This window comes from Schistocerca piceifrons, chromosome X (genome assembly GCF_021461385.2).
Source record: "Schistocerca piceifrons isolate TAMUIC-IGC-003096 chromosome X, iqSchPice1.1, whole genome shotgun sequence".
In the NCBI taxonomy this organism is placed as follows: domain Eukaryota; kingdom Metazoa; phylum Arthropoda; class Insecta; order Orthoptera; family Acrididae; genus Schistocerca; species Schistocerca piceifrons.
In genome coordinates this window covers 226783473-226798175 of record NC_060149.1, presented here as the reverse complement: position 1 = coordinate 226798175, position 14703 = coordinate 226783473, and positions in this window count along the sequence as shown.

The window sequence follows — 14703 nt, the reverse complement described above, 5'->3', positions numbered from 1 at the left end:
ATGTATTATGAAGCAGTCCATTTTTAAATTCCAGCAGTAAACTGCCATCACGTGCATATCCGATCTTCCTTGGCAGTTTTCATATGCAGAGTTGCATTGTTTGTGGATCGTCAAATATTCGTGCCTGAATTTTTCCGTTCTCAGCTCAGACGTTTTTCCCTATATATTCAAACCGTGGATCGTTCTTATCAAAAGCCTTTACAAACTGCTTCAAAAGGCACAACTTGATATGATTCAACAAAGGGGTCGTTAATGACATTATTCCTCCCTCCGAACATGTTTTCTCTCTTTGGCCGTTCTTTTCCAACACTGTGATGTGTTTTTTCTCTGCTATTCCAGAGTCACAAGAAGAGAAAGTTTACCATTTATTGATGTTTATGAGACTTAATCTTCTCAAAGATCAAAACTGTGGTTTTATGTTCTTATTTCATTTCCCTTGAGGGATCAGCTGGCATTGAACTAAATTTGTTACTATTGTGTATTAGTACAAATTTCAAACTTGCCTTGAGCTATGCGCAAACACAAGAAAATCATCTAGAACACATTCAGGAAAACCCATTTCCTCAGGTGTTCACTAATATAGTGCAGAACACGAGATTGTCTTCTTGAGAATATAAAAAATAAAAATGAAGGGCTTCCTGGATCAACTGGTCGTTACAACACCAGTCTGGGCACAACCGAAAGATACGATTCCACATCCATTTGTTTAACATTTATACCGATTTAGATCGTATAGTATGAGATTTACGACTCTTATATAGGTACCTCTTTAGTGCGAGTTAAACCATGAAGACATAAAATTATGAAAACTGGTTATCCTACAGATTTCACTTTACAGCAGTCTATATTTAAACATATTGTTAACCTTAAAGGTTTTTATTGGTTTTCATTTCATATATACAGTTTTTCCCGTATATGACAGTTTCTCACCAAAATTCCAAATGTCATATGAGCTATAGAAAAAAGTAATTGATTGTTTATCAGACAATAGTCTTGAGTGTATTCAAAAACTGTAATTAACTTCGCCAGAAAATTTCCACTTGACTTAATAATTTAAACCTGCAATATGTAAACAAATCTTGGGACATGGTGGATTTTTATATTTCTAAATTTTGCTACAGGAATATATAACCACAAAAAGGTATAATTTTTGAATAAATCGCCACTATTTGTAAAAACAGATGTCGTACCAATAATTATTTTGACAAAGGAAATTCTAGAACATTTTGGACAAAAATTTTGTGTTACATTGAACTGTATGCATCCCAAATCAGATTGGGCATAGTTGTTAGCTGAACTGACTTTCAAGATTTTGTATGTGACGCATCGTGTGTAATGTTTTTGTTATCAGCAATCATCTAAAAATGAGCTCCAGCTTGAGATCTCTGGTGGGTTATTAACTCATCCCAGTTTAAACCCAGAGGAATTAATGCCGTACCCGCATAATCACTGTCATTGTCATTAGTATCAGAGGGACAATACTAGTCCTCACAAACAACAGGTTTTGGAGTGGCTTTTATTTCAGAAGTTTTCATTTCCCGGTAGTCCACAATCGTAAATGTTCTGTACAAGTTTTACAGATTTATTGCTTTACAAAGTCAATAATAGGTTTTCGGTTTCCTTTCAGCGTTTATTCTTTGCATATGTAGCAAAAACCATCAAGGTGATTTACGCAACATCTTCTACTTTATTTTATATTATTTCTGTTCAACAACACAAGTGCAAAAAACTACAACATAGACGTTTCCTAACTGAATTATCAAGCGACGTCATTCTCGCTCAGCCCTGTACAGCCTAGCTCACACAGTAACCTCCAACTCCATCTGGTGGATATTCCTGGAACTAATTAGAAAGCAGACCCGCAATAGTGCAAACCTACAGGAATCAATTCTCATACATGTGAATTACAAGTGCACAAACCAGAGTTACAAATGCACATTTCATGTAGAAGTGCATATTAAACAACAATGATCAAAAAAATAAGAGCAGATAGAGGAAGACTGATTTCACTTTTTGATTCAACGCCCCAACTGTGGCTAAAATCAATTCTAAAATCCTAGATATAAAAAACAAAAACAGTTTGTTCTTGGCCTGTGTTATTACCTTATTGCTAGTTTCCCTTGAGATCTCTGGTGCGTTATTAACTCATCCCAGTTTAAACCCTGAGTAATTAATGCTGTACTGGCTTAATCACTGTCATCATCATTAGTATCAGAGGGACAACACCAGTTCTCACAAACAACAGGTATCGAAGTGACTTAAGTTTCAGACGTTTTCGTTTCCCGGTAGTCCACAATTGTAAATGTTCTGTACACGTTTTACAAATTTATTGCAAAAGTCTTACAAAGTCAATAATAGGTATTAGGTTTCGTTTCAGTGTTTATTCTCTGCATATGTAATAAAAACCATCAAAGAGATTTACGAAACTTCTTCTATTTTAACTTATATTATTTCTGTTCAACTGCACTAGTGCAAAAAACTATAGCGTAGATCAAGCGACGTCATTCTCGCTCAGCCCTGTACGGCCAGAGCTCACACAGTAACCTCCAACTCCATCTGGTGGATATTCCTGAAACTAATTAGAAAGCAGACCGGCAATAGGGCAAACCTACAGGAACCAATCCTCGTACATGTGATTTAGAAGTGCACAAACCAGAGTTACCAATGCACATTTCACGTAGAAGTGCATGATAAACAACAATGATAAAAAGAAGAAGAGCGGATAGAGGAAGACTGATTTCACTTTTTGATTCAACGCCCCAACTGTGGCTAAAATCAATTCTAAAATCCTAGATATAAAAAAACAGTCTGTTTTTCGCCTGTGTAATTATTTCATTGCTAGATTCCCTGATTATCTTAAAATGGCGTAACAGTTAGTAATGTTGATAATAGGTGTGCAAAGCGGCAATATAGATTTGACTTCTTCATTCTGATGCATTAAGTGAACAATAATTTATTTCTAATAAGATAGTAGATTTGCTTCCAGTAGAAACAGAGTTCTGGTAAATGCTCTGTCCATTCAGATTAAGGTTGTCTATGGTTCACTTGAATCGATACAAGCCATTTGCAGGTCTATTCTTTGAATGAGACGCAGACGAATTTCTTCCCGTCCTTTTCCCACTGAGGACGTATTCTGTACGTAATCATATCGTCGTCGTTGAGGATTTGAGCCCCAACGTTCCGTTATGTCTCCATCGTCTTCGTTGTAGGAAGACTAGTTTCGTTGTTAGTTAATATCTTTGGTGAGCACGCTGTTCAAAACAGAAGATGGGCTATTGAACTTTCCTTCTTACTTTGTACTGCTCTTCGGTCAACGAAAATTAGATTCGTTGTATAACTAACATATGTGCAAAACCAGTACGCTCCACTTCCACTAGCTAGGAAACAGCTGCAGTGCTAGATGACACGTTATGTGCTGTAATGCTAAATCATGGGAAACCATTACTTGCTTCATACTTGCAGCACCGGGCAACCGTGGAGATATATGCAAACATTCTTTTGGAAGAGATATCAGAATCCGCCAGTGGTAATAGTTGATGACACCCTTGTAGCACATTGTAAGAACGATCGAAAATACATTGCTGACCATTGAAACTGCTCCCCAGGAAGGATAGAAAATAATGACATTTTTCATAGTGCTTAAACAGTGTAGTGGGAAGAATACGTGAATAAATCTGTAGGTGATTTGGAAGCATACAGGTTCCGAATTTTGCACGGTCCCGTAACATTAATGTGGCCACCGCCCATGTTCTACGTCAACATGCAATAATCACTCAAAGACTGGCCAATCAGACGACTGGGCAGCGCCAGCAGCAGCCTATGGTTCGAGACCAGGCTGTGTCTCACGCCGCACTCGGTCGTTAGTGAGACTTGGCGTCATAGCCCTGCTGGCTTGCTGCTCCTGTCTGCTGCCGCAAATGATGAGACCCAGGGAGGGACTCGACGTCACAACGTCAGCCCCCGTCGATCGCCTGTCTGAGGGGTATGGGTTCAGACCAACGTAAAACCGCGTCTGCAACCGCAGAGCAAAGAGCAGCCAAGTCGTCTTCCGGCGTGTCACTCCCCTGGGAATCGCCGCTATCGCAACAACCTGTGTCCTCGCCCTCGCTGGTTACTTTTACCCATTCTACATACTACCTTTTCACAATCTTCATAATAGCGACAATAGCACCGTAATTACATTTTGTCACTGGTTATATGACAATCGTCATTTGCTTCCATTATTACTTTTTGCTCATATAGACACGTTTATATGGAACGTAATCAACAACACACTCAATAATTATCGGTGGCCCCAGCAAAATCTGCACGCTACAGTGGAACCCAATTTACAAGTTCTTTTTACGATCACTGGTGTGACACGGTCAGTAAAATGCTCATAGGTTCAATCAGTTTAGAAGAGCGAATAACAAGACGGAATTATTTGCTTGTTGAAAGCTTGAGAGCGTTCTCTTGGCCTCAGGAACTGCAATGTACTTCCAGCATTATGGAGACCCTGTTCATTTTACCAGACGTACGAGAAAACTTCTCAGCCGTTCTTCCCTAGTCGCTGGTTTGGTCGAAGTAGTCCAATTAACAGGCTACTAAGGTCGCCAGGTATTACATCACTAAATTTTTGACTTTGAAGTTGGATGAAGTTTCAGATGTACAAGCGAAAGATATGTACGAGAGATGAACCGCATGGTCGCATCATGGACACTGCTACCCTCATTAGGGAACATGCTGAGGCACTGACAGGTAACACAACATGTTCTCCAGGAGTGACCAAACGCAATGAAGTTGGCGCTGGGATACTCGAACACTGATTGTGTACCGTTCATCTGCTGTGATGTGACGTGTACCATAATACTTGGAGATGAATGTGCTATATTTTTGAGCTGATATTATGTTAAACTAATAATTTTACTAACTGTTGTAAATGAGTGAAGCTGTCAATTTATTGAAGAAAACAGAAAATAACGATGTTCATTAAATGTGTTCTGTTTCGAAAATCGTTCGGAATAGGGCATATGCCTGTATGAAGTTTTTTGCTTCAAACGATCGTTCCTGTGACATGCCTAAATATTGACAATTTCTCCTGGGACACCATGTTCCCCAGGAAGGTGTGTTGGGGCCCTTGCTGTCCATGTTGAAAATTAATGACAGTGCAGAAAATATTAACATTAACCTCAGAGTTTTTGTAGATGGTGTACTTATTTACAATTAAGATGTGCCTGAAATACGGTCCACACATACTCAGCCTAATCTTGATAGAATTTCAGAGTGATGCAACACCTGGACACTTGCTTCAAATCCTAAGAATGCAAAATTACATATTTCGCAAAAAAAAAATGCAGTAATTTACAACTACAATATCAACGAGTCTTAATTGGAATCTGTCAACACATACAAATACTTGGATGTAACAGGTTTTGAAGGAATGAAATGGGATGCTCTCAGAATTTAACGAAGAAGAGACACACGGCAATCATTCGGGATCCCATTAGTTTTACTACTAATGCATATCTAGATTTCGGCTCTAAGTAGCCGTCTTCACATATGGTTCAAATGGCTCTGAGCAAATGGGACTTAACATCTGAGGTCATCAGTCCCCTAGAACGTAGAACTACTTAAACCTAACTAATCTAAGGACATCACACATATCCAAGCCCGAGGCAGGATTCGAACCTGCGACTGTAGCAGTCGCGCGGTACCGGATTAAAACGCCTAGAACCGCTCGGTCACCGCGGCCGGCTCTTCGCATATGCAAGAGTAAGAAAAGTAATGGATATGCGACTGAATGCTATGTTTGTCTCCTTCCTTGTAGTCTACGGTCCCTGTGCACAACAGTTCCTTGCGGAATCAAAGTTGAGCGCAAAACTGGTACGTTTTTGCAGATGATGCTTGTATTTTAAAAAACTCCATTACAGGAAAAGCATCAGAAGACATAGTTAATGATGTTTTTCAATGGGTTATTAACTGGTTCTTGGATATTGGACTCCCCCTTAATTTTTGGGAAAATACTCTATATTCAGTTCTGTACAATAAACAGAGTAATATCAGCAATAGACGTGGCACAAGAACAGGAGTCAGTAAACAGGGTAGAATGCTTCAGATTTTTGTGTCTACATACTGATGAAAACTTGAACTGGAAGAAGCGTGTTGCTGAGTTTCTCAAACAGTGAAGTTCAGCTACTTTTGTTCTTCGTATAATTGCTAGTCTTGGAAACAACATACTAACATATTTTGCGTATTTACTCTGAAAAATGACTCATCTAGTAATTTTCTTGGGACATTAGCAATTAGAAATAGGGTACTGATTGCCCAAAGCGTGCAGTAAGAATAATAAGTAAAAATAAGTAATGTTCACACGCGGTCGACATGTAGTTACTTCTTCAAGGTGCTGTGCAGTTTAACTGTGATGTCACAAATTCCTCATAAATAATCTACCACAATTTGAGAATGATAGTGGCTTACTCACCTGCAACACTAGAGGAAAAAGTGAACTTTAGTACCTATTATGAAAGCTTTCAGTGGCTCACAAAGAAGTTCAACACGCTGCAAAGAATTTTTTGATCATTTGCACAATAGAGGAAAAAGTGAACTTTATTACCCATTATTAAAGCTTTGAATGACTCACAAAGGAGATCAATACGCAGCAAAGATTTTTTTGATCATTTCTACCATAACGTACTACGTCTGACAGGTAGCGCAGCAAGATTTAATCGTTTTCCCTGGAGGACCCAGTTCTACTTCATGGGCGAACTTCTCTTTAAAAGCCGGAAGCCTGAGAAAGAAAATATTTTTAAATGTAGTTGAGTGAGTAGGAAAAAAACTAATGTGTTCATTAACGTAAACAGTCGTCATATATACGTACCCTGTAAACTGAATAATTCCATATCATTTGCTCAGCAGTAGCAAAGCAGATCGCAGAATTCGTTTCAGTGGTAGAATACTTGGATGTACTCAGTCTTCAAAGGAGACTGCTTACGAAACACTCATATGACACTTCCTAGAATATTGCACTAGTGTATCTAATCCTTTCCAAATAGGATGAACAAGAGTACTGAACGTATACAGAGAAATGACACAGCAATGATCACAGGTTTGTCTGATCTGCAGGGCAGTGTCACGGAAATTCTGGACAAATTGGACTGGCAGACATCTACATACAAAGTGTAAGTAACCAGTTTTAGTAGAAGAATTTTGGAATATACTACAACGCCCCCTACAGGGATCGAGAGGATAGGATGAGCTTAACTGCAGCGCGTATAAAGGCGTACAAACGTAATTTTTCATGAAAACCGTACGTGAATGCAAGGAGAAGAAACAGTAATTATTTCATTTCGAAGGGCCCTCTACCATACATTTCATAGTGGTTTGCGGTGTATGGATGTTGATATACAGGGTGTTCGACATTGGATGCAGATATATAGGTGTTGGACAAAAACATGGAAGCACTGCGAGAAATACAAAGCATTCTTGAACATAAATGCAGATCCTAGCCAAACCTGCTGGGTGCGCTGTTGTATTTGATCACGAACGGCACCTGTGCAATGCCCTCAATGCGTGTTCTGTGCAGCTGTAAGTGTGTTATGTCAGAGGTAAGTGAATTCATAAATGGCCAGATTCGCAGTATTTTTATGGTATTTGCTTCTGTTACCAAGTAGCTGAAGTGGTTCGTGTTTCATGAGGCGCCGTATCAAAGATTTATACCGAATACAATGAGAGCAGAAACGCGTAGTCTGAGTCACAATGCGAACGAAAGTGTGTATTGAGTAACCACCGGAGATTATCATTGAAGAGGACAGTGATGAAAAATAAGAGGATAAAAGCTATAATAATCACTGCAGAACTCAATTTCGCACTCGAGTGCACTATCAGCACCAAAACAACAGGAAGGGATCTTCATAAGCAGAGAACTGCAGGCTGATGTGTGATTTCGAAACCAAGTTTTAGCGACTGGAATGGGTGTAACAGGAAAACGTGGTGCTGAAGCCATAAAAACTTAAATGTGGAACAATGGAAAAAAGTCATTTGGTTGGCTGAGTCTTGTTTTACACTGTTTCCAATTGCTCCGCGAGTTAATGTCTTGTATATGCATGTCCCAAGCCTTCGATACAGACAGCATGCTGCCAAGAGCGAAACATGGCGAGGGTTCGGTGATGATTTATTCAGCCATACCGTGGTATTCCTTGGACCCCATGGTTACTCTGCAAGGTCATATTACTGCCTAGGATTGTGTGTCAATTTTGTCTGATCAGATCCATTTCATGGTACAATATTTGTTCTCCAATAGTGATCTGCAGCATCGTCGATAGAATGGACTGTGGTCGTTTGGTGCAGAGCCGAGTGGAGAGTGTGAATCAAAGGCTCAGGCGGTTCTGTGACGGTGTAGGCTGCAGATTCCTTGACTTGAGCCATCGGGTGGTGGGTTTCTGGGTTTTGCTTAATTGGTCAGGAGTCCACTACACACAGGAAGCTGCTACACGGGTAGCGGGGACTGTGTGGAAGGGACTGGGTGGTTTTTTAGGTTAATGGGCCTCAGGGAACCACAGAAAGGGCGTCCGTCTAAAAGGGGGTAGGTAAAACACAGTAAGTTAGTTGTAGAAACGATCGATATTATAGTTTTAAATTGGCGTAGCAGTGATGAAAAAGAACCAGAGCTACGAGTCCTAATAGAAAGCACTGAAGATCAAATAGTTACAGGTACAGAAAGCTGGCTAAAGCCGGAAACAAGTTCAGCATAAATTTTTTCTAAAGGTCCAACAGTTTTCGGATAGTGTAGATTAAATACAATTGGTGGTGGAGTATTGCTACTGCTGTCAGAAGTAGTTGACTGTAGTGAAATTGAAATAGATAGTTCCTGCGAAATAGTATGGGTAGAGGTTATACTTGACAATCGGACTAAACTATTAACTGGGTCATTTTACCGACCCTTCGACTCAGATGATGTAGTTGCTGAACAGTTCAAAGAAAACTTGATTCTCATTTCAAATAGGTACCCCACTCATAAAATTATAGTCTGTGGTGACTTTGATCTACACTCGATTTGCTCGAAAAATTATACTTTTACAGCAGGCAGCTGACATAGAACATCATCCGAAATTGTACTGAATGCTTTCTCAGAAAATTATTTTGAACAGTTAGTACATAAGCCAACTCGAAGCGTAAACGGGTGCGAAAGCGTACTTAACCTCTTAGCAACAAATAATCCTGGACAAATAGTGAGTATCGTGACGAATACAAGGATTACCGACCACAAGGCAATAGTTGTTAGTCTGAATACCATGACTCCTACAATCATCAAAAAGAAACGCAGAGTATATCTATTTAAAAAACTGATAAATATGCTCTTAACGCCTTTTTAAAAGACAGTCTACACCCCTTCCGATCTGATCATGTATGTGTAGAAAATTGTGGAATGATTTCCAAAAGATAATATCGACAGCAATTGAGAGATACATACCACATAAATTAATAAATGATGGTACTGATCCCCCATGGTACACAAAACGGATCAGATCACTGTTGAAGACACAGCGAAAAATGCATGCCAAATTTAAAAGAACGCAAAATAACATAGGCTGGAAAAGTTTTGCAGAAGTTCGAAATATAGCGCGTAGTTCAATGCGAGATGCTTTTAATAATTTCCACAACGAAACTCTGTCACTAAATCTGGCAGAAATCCCAACGAGATTCTGGCGATACATAAAGCACACTAGTGGCAAGACGCAATTAATAGGGGAACTCGGGGCGAAACGGGATACTTAACGTTTAAGAATTTCTATAAAATAAGGGAACACAAGGAAAAACTTCTTAAAGTGATAAAAAAGCACCTTGTAATGTAACCTAATGTACCTTATTTTAAAATCACTTAAAACAATACATTTTGCATTTTTTACAATTTTTCGAACAAAGTCTTGCATATTGCGCGTTCCGCCCCACCCACGGGCAGAATGGGTAAGGGTACTTTTTGTTAATTTATTGCATACACGTTGAATTTGAATTACGAATATCGTATTAAACTATGACAAAATGTTGTATAACAGGCAATTCAGACTAAGGAATGTGTAATTTAAATAATTAAAGAGTCATTCTTCAAAATAAGAAAATATTTTAATGTCATTCTGAAAAATGTACAATGCTTAATAACCACCAAACCACCAGCTACTAGCCCTTTCGACAATAGTCACAAATCAGTATTTCCTCTTCATCTTCACTGTCTATGCCAGCACATGAATTGTGTGACCACTCTGGCATGCTACCCAGCACTCACTAGAAACGGTGTAGAAGTCCCCACAGTAGAGACACTCAGCATCCTCTCTCTCTGATCCCTCTTCTCCATTACTTCTTTCATTTATTTTTCGTAACGTCTTTGATGTCCTCTGTTTCAGTATTTTGGGTGTACAGTCTGAAATTTTTGCTCTAAGTTGCACTGCACCTGACGTCTTTGTCCTGACATTGTTTATATTTGTGCACCCTCCTCCTTTCTGTAGGCCTAGTTTACATTGGACAGCATTCTGCAGTTCCTTCTTATAAGGAGAATCTGTTAATACGACAGTTTTTCCTTTTCGTCTTGTACTCCGCCGAGTATATTGACAGATTAGTGGGATTGGAATGACAGCCTCGGGCGATATCTGGAAAGCTGAGTTGTTCGGCGAACGTAGCTGGTTGGGAGAGTCTGGCATCCATGAACATCCAGGCTGGTTTTGCTTTCTACTTGCATCAAAATATGACGTAGCAGAATGGGACACTATCCCATTCTGCCCTGTCCCGTTCCGCCGCAAGAGCACTTTTCAGGTTAACAACTTTTATGGAGTGTTATAACTAACGGAATTAAATGCATTAAATAACTAAGGTATAACAAATACCATGCAATTTAAGGGAATGTGTCATTTTAGGGTATGCAATTAACAACTTACCTGGCGTTGAAACTCACCAAACGTTAGAACACCGCAAGCGGTAATGTGATGGACAACAATTCACTTAGATCTCGCACTTCAAACTAAATCAGGATGGCTGCCTCACTTCCCTTACATTCGGAGAAATAGTTACATGGCCATACAGCAGGTTGCAACACTGTGCAGTCTAGAAAAGAGCAATTTCCCATTGTGCCCCGCATCCCGTTCTGCCCCGAGTTCCCCTATCTTCACAGCGCGATAACAACGGTGAAGTCACTAATGACAGTGCCACTAAAGAACAGATATTAAACATAATTTTCAGAAACTTCTTCAACAAAGAAGACGAAGTTAATATTCCTGAATTCCTATCAAGAACAACTGCCAAGATGAGAAATATAGAAATAGATATCCTTGGTGTCGCAAAGTAGCTAGAATCACTTAATAAAAGCAAGGCTTCCAGTCCAGATTGTATACCAGTCAGGTTTCTCTCAGAGTATGCTGATACAATAGCTCAATATTTAGCAATTAGAAACAACCCGTCGTTCCCAGAAAGATCCGTACCTAAAGACTGGAAAATTACTCAAGTGACACCAATACCCAAAACGGGAAGTAGGAGTAATCCATTGAATTACAGGCCCATATCACTACCATCGATTAGCAATAGGATTTTGGAACATATACCGTATTCTGACTTTATGAAGTACCTCAAGGAAAATGATTTATTGACACGTAGTCAGCAAGAATTCAGAAAATATCATTCTTTTGAAACTCAACTAGCTCTTTATAATAATGAAGTAATGAGTGTTATCGACAGGAGATATCAAACTGATTCCATATTTTTAGATTTCCAGGAGGATTTTGACACTGTTCCTCACAAGCATCTTCTAACCAACTGTGTGCCTATGGAATGTCGCCTCAGTTATGCGGCTGGATTCATGATTCCCTGTCAGAAAGGTCACAGTTCGTAGTAATAGACGGAAAGTCATCTAGTAAAACAGAAATAATATCCGGCGTTCCCCAAGGAAGTGTTACAAACCTTCTATTGTTCCTGATCTATGGTAACGACGTAGGAGACAATCTCAGTAGCCGTCTTAGATTGTTTGCAGATGATGCTCTGATTTACCGTCTTGTAAAGTCATCAGATGACCAAAACGAACGACAAAATGATTTAGATGAGGTATCTGTATGGCGTGAAAAGTGGCAATTGACCCTGAGTAAAGTATAGTGAGAAGTTATTCACATGAGTACTAAAGGAAATCCGTTAAATTTCGATTCGCGTTAAGTCACACAATTTTGAAGGGTGTAAATTCAACAAAATAGTAGAGGATTGCAATTATAAATATCCAAAATTGGAACGATCACATAGATAATGTTGTGGGTAGAGCCAACCAAAGCCTGAGGTTCAATGGCAGAACACTTAGAAGGTGCGACAGGTCTTCTAAACAGACTGCTTACACCACGCTTGTACGCCCTATTCTGGAATGTTTCTGTGCGGTGTGGTATACGCGTCAGATGGGACTGGCGGATGACATCGAAAAAGTATAAAGGAGGGCAGCTCGTTTTGTATTACCGTGAAGTTGGAGAGATAGTGCCGCAGACATGATACGTGAATTGGAGTGGCAATTGTTAAAACAAAGGCACTTTTCGTTGCGATGGGATCTTCTCAAGAAGTTTCAATCACCAGTTTTCTCCTCCGATTGTGAAAACATGCTCTTGGCACCCACCTACATAGGGAAAAATGATCATCAGGATAAATTAAGAGAAATCAGGGATCGCACAGAAAAATTTAAGTGCTCGTTTTCCCGCGCTCCGTTCGAGAGTAGAACGGTAAAGAGACAGCTTGAAGGTGGTTCATTGAACCCTCTGCCAGGCACTTTTTTGTGAACAGAAGAGTAATCATGTAGATGTAGATGCTGTGTTCCAAGAAGACATGGTTCCTGTTCGCACAGCTCATATAGTCCAGGACTGGTTTGTGACCAAGAGATTGAGTTGTCGCATCTCCCCTGGCCACCACAGTGACAGATCTCAGCATTTTTGAGCCTTCATCGTCAAATTGGGAATGAAGTGTACGTGATCACTACTCACTTCCATCATCACTACCTGACGTTCCCAATATTTTTCAGGGACAATGGTATAAGATTCCTCTGAAAACGGCACAGAACCTGTATTTCGCCGTTCTGTGATGACTGGAAGCTGTTTTTTCCTTTGTCGCGTTAGGCACACACACACACACACACACACACACACACACACACACACACAGAGAGAGAGAGAGACGCGCGCATGCGCATGCGCAATCACTTCCATATTTCTGTGTATGAGAATACTCCTATCTTTAGACAAAAGAACAAACCCAGCGAGGTGGCGAAGTGGGAAGACCCAGGACTCACAGTCAGGAGGGCAGTGGTTCTAATCTCAGTAATTGCATTTACATTTAGGTTTCTTTCTCATCATTATCCAGTCTATGCTTATGCTTGGAAGGCTGCAGGAAACCTATACGTGGATGGACTGACTGAGATACAAACAACTGGTCTCTTAACTGTGACTTGTGGGTCATCCCACTTCGTCACCTCGCTGGGTTTTAGTGATGAAATTTGGTGAATGCGGTGGATGCCCTCTGTGTAGTTTATAACGTTTTATTTTATCACGAGGGCCTTCGCATTGACCGGTTCACGTAAGGTAGCCAATTTTGGTGTAGCCAACCCAACATGTTCGAGTGCTTCCCAAAACTTGTTCTTTCAGCAGAATCAAACAACAGATAATAAACAATATCTGCAGCACATCTGGAGTCCAAATTGTATTTTATGTGCGTCGTGACACATGCACGGAAACGCTGGACTCTCGTTCAGGAAGATTAACATTTCCTGATGTATCTCTAACTCATTTCATGCAAAGGATGTTATGGCTCCTCGAACAAGGTTATGACCAATGTCTTTGGTTCAAATGGGTCTGAGCACTATGGGACTTAACTTCTGAGGTCATCAGTCCCCTAGAACTCAGAACTACTTGAACCTTACTAACCTAAGGACAACACACACATCCATGACCGAGGCAGGATCCGAACCTGCGACCGTAGCGGTCGCGCGGTTCCAGACTGTAGCGCCTGGAACCGCTCGGCCACCTAGGGCGGTACCATTTTCTTTCTACCCTGCCCTTTCAAGTAAGACAGTGACCCTTTGTAATAATTCTGATTCAATGTTCGTTACATTCTAACCTTCATTACCACAGACCACAGAGCAAAAGTTAATACTCACGAGGGAAGACACACATTATTATCAGTGTAACAATGAGCTGGCTAAAAATCCTATGAAATGTTTAAAATGCTCCAACTTTTATGTTGCTTACAATAATTGCATTAACTAACCTTGAGTGAAAAAGATTGCATTAATATTCGTATAAAGTGCTATTTATTTGCATAACACCAGAGTGTTTTGAGCTGATTTTCTGAGAATTTGATCCCTTGAATTCAAACATTTCATTAATATTTACCAAGGAGCTGAAAATTCTAAAATACAAGATTTTAGTGATTTATTTGTTATACTGTTATAATGTGAGTCCATGGATAAATATGAAACAATAGTTTTACTATTGTATTATATAAATATTATTCTATACTAAATAAAAAAGTCACTGATGAAAACGTCTAGTCCCTCAACATTTAGGAAGCTTCTTTTCTATGACATTCTTGAGTGTATTAGGGAGCGGTCCATTTTTAAATTCCAGCAGTAAACTGCACCACGTGCATATCCGATCTTCCTTGGTAGCGGACCTCCGCAGTTTTCATATGCAGAGTTGCCTTATTTGTGGGACGTCAAATATT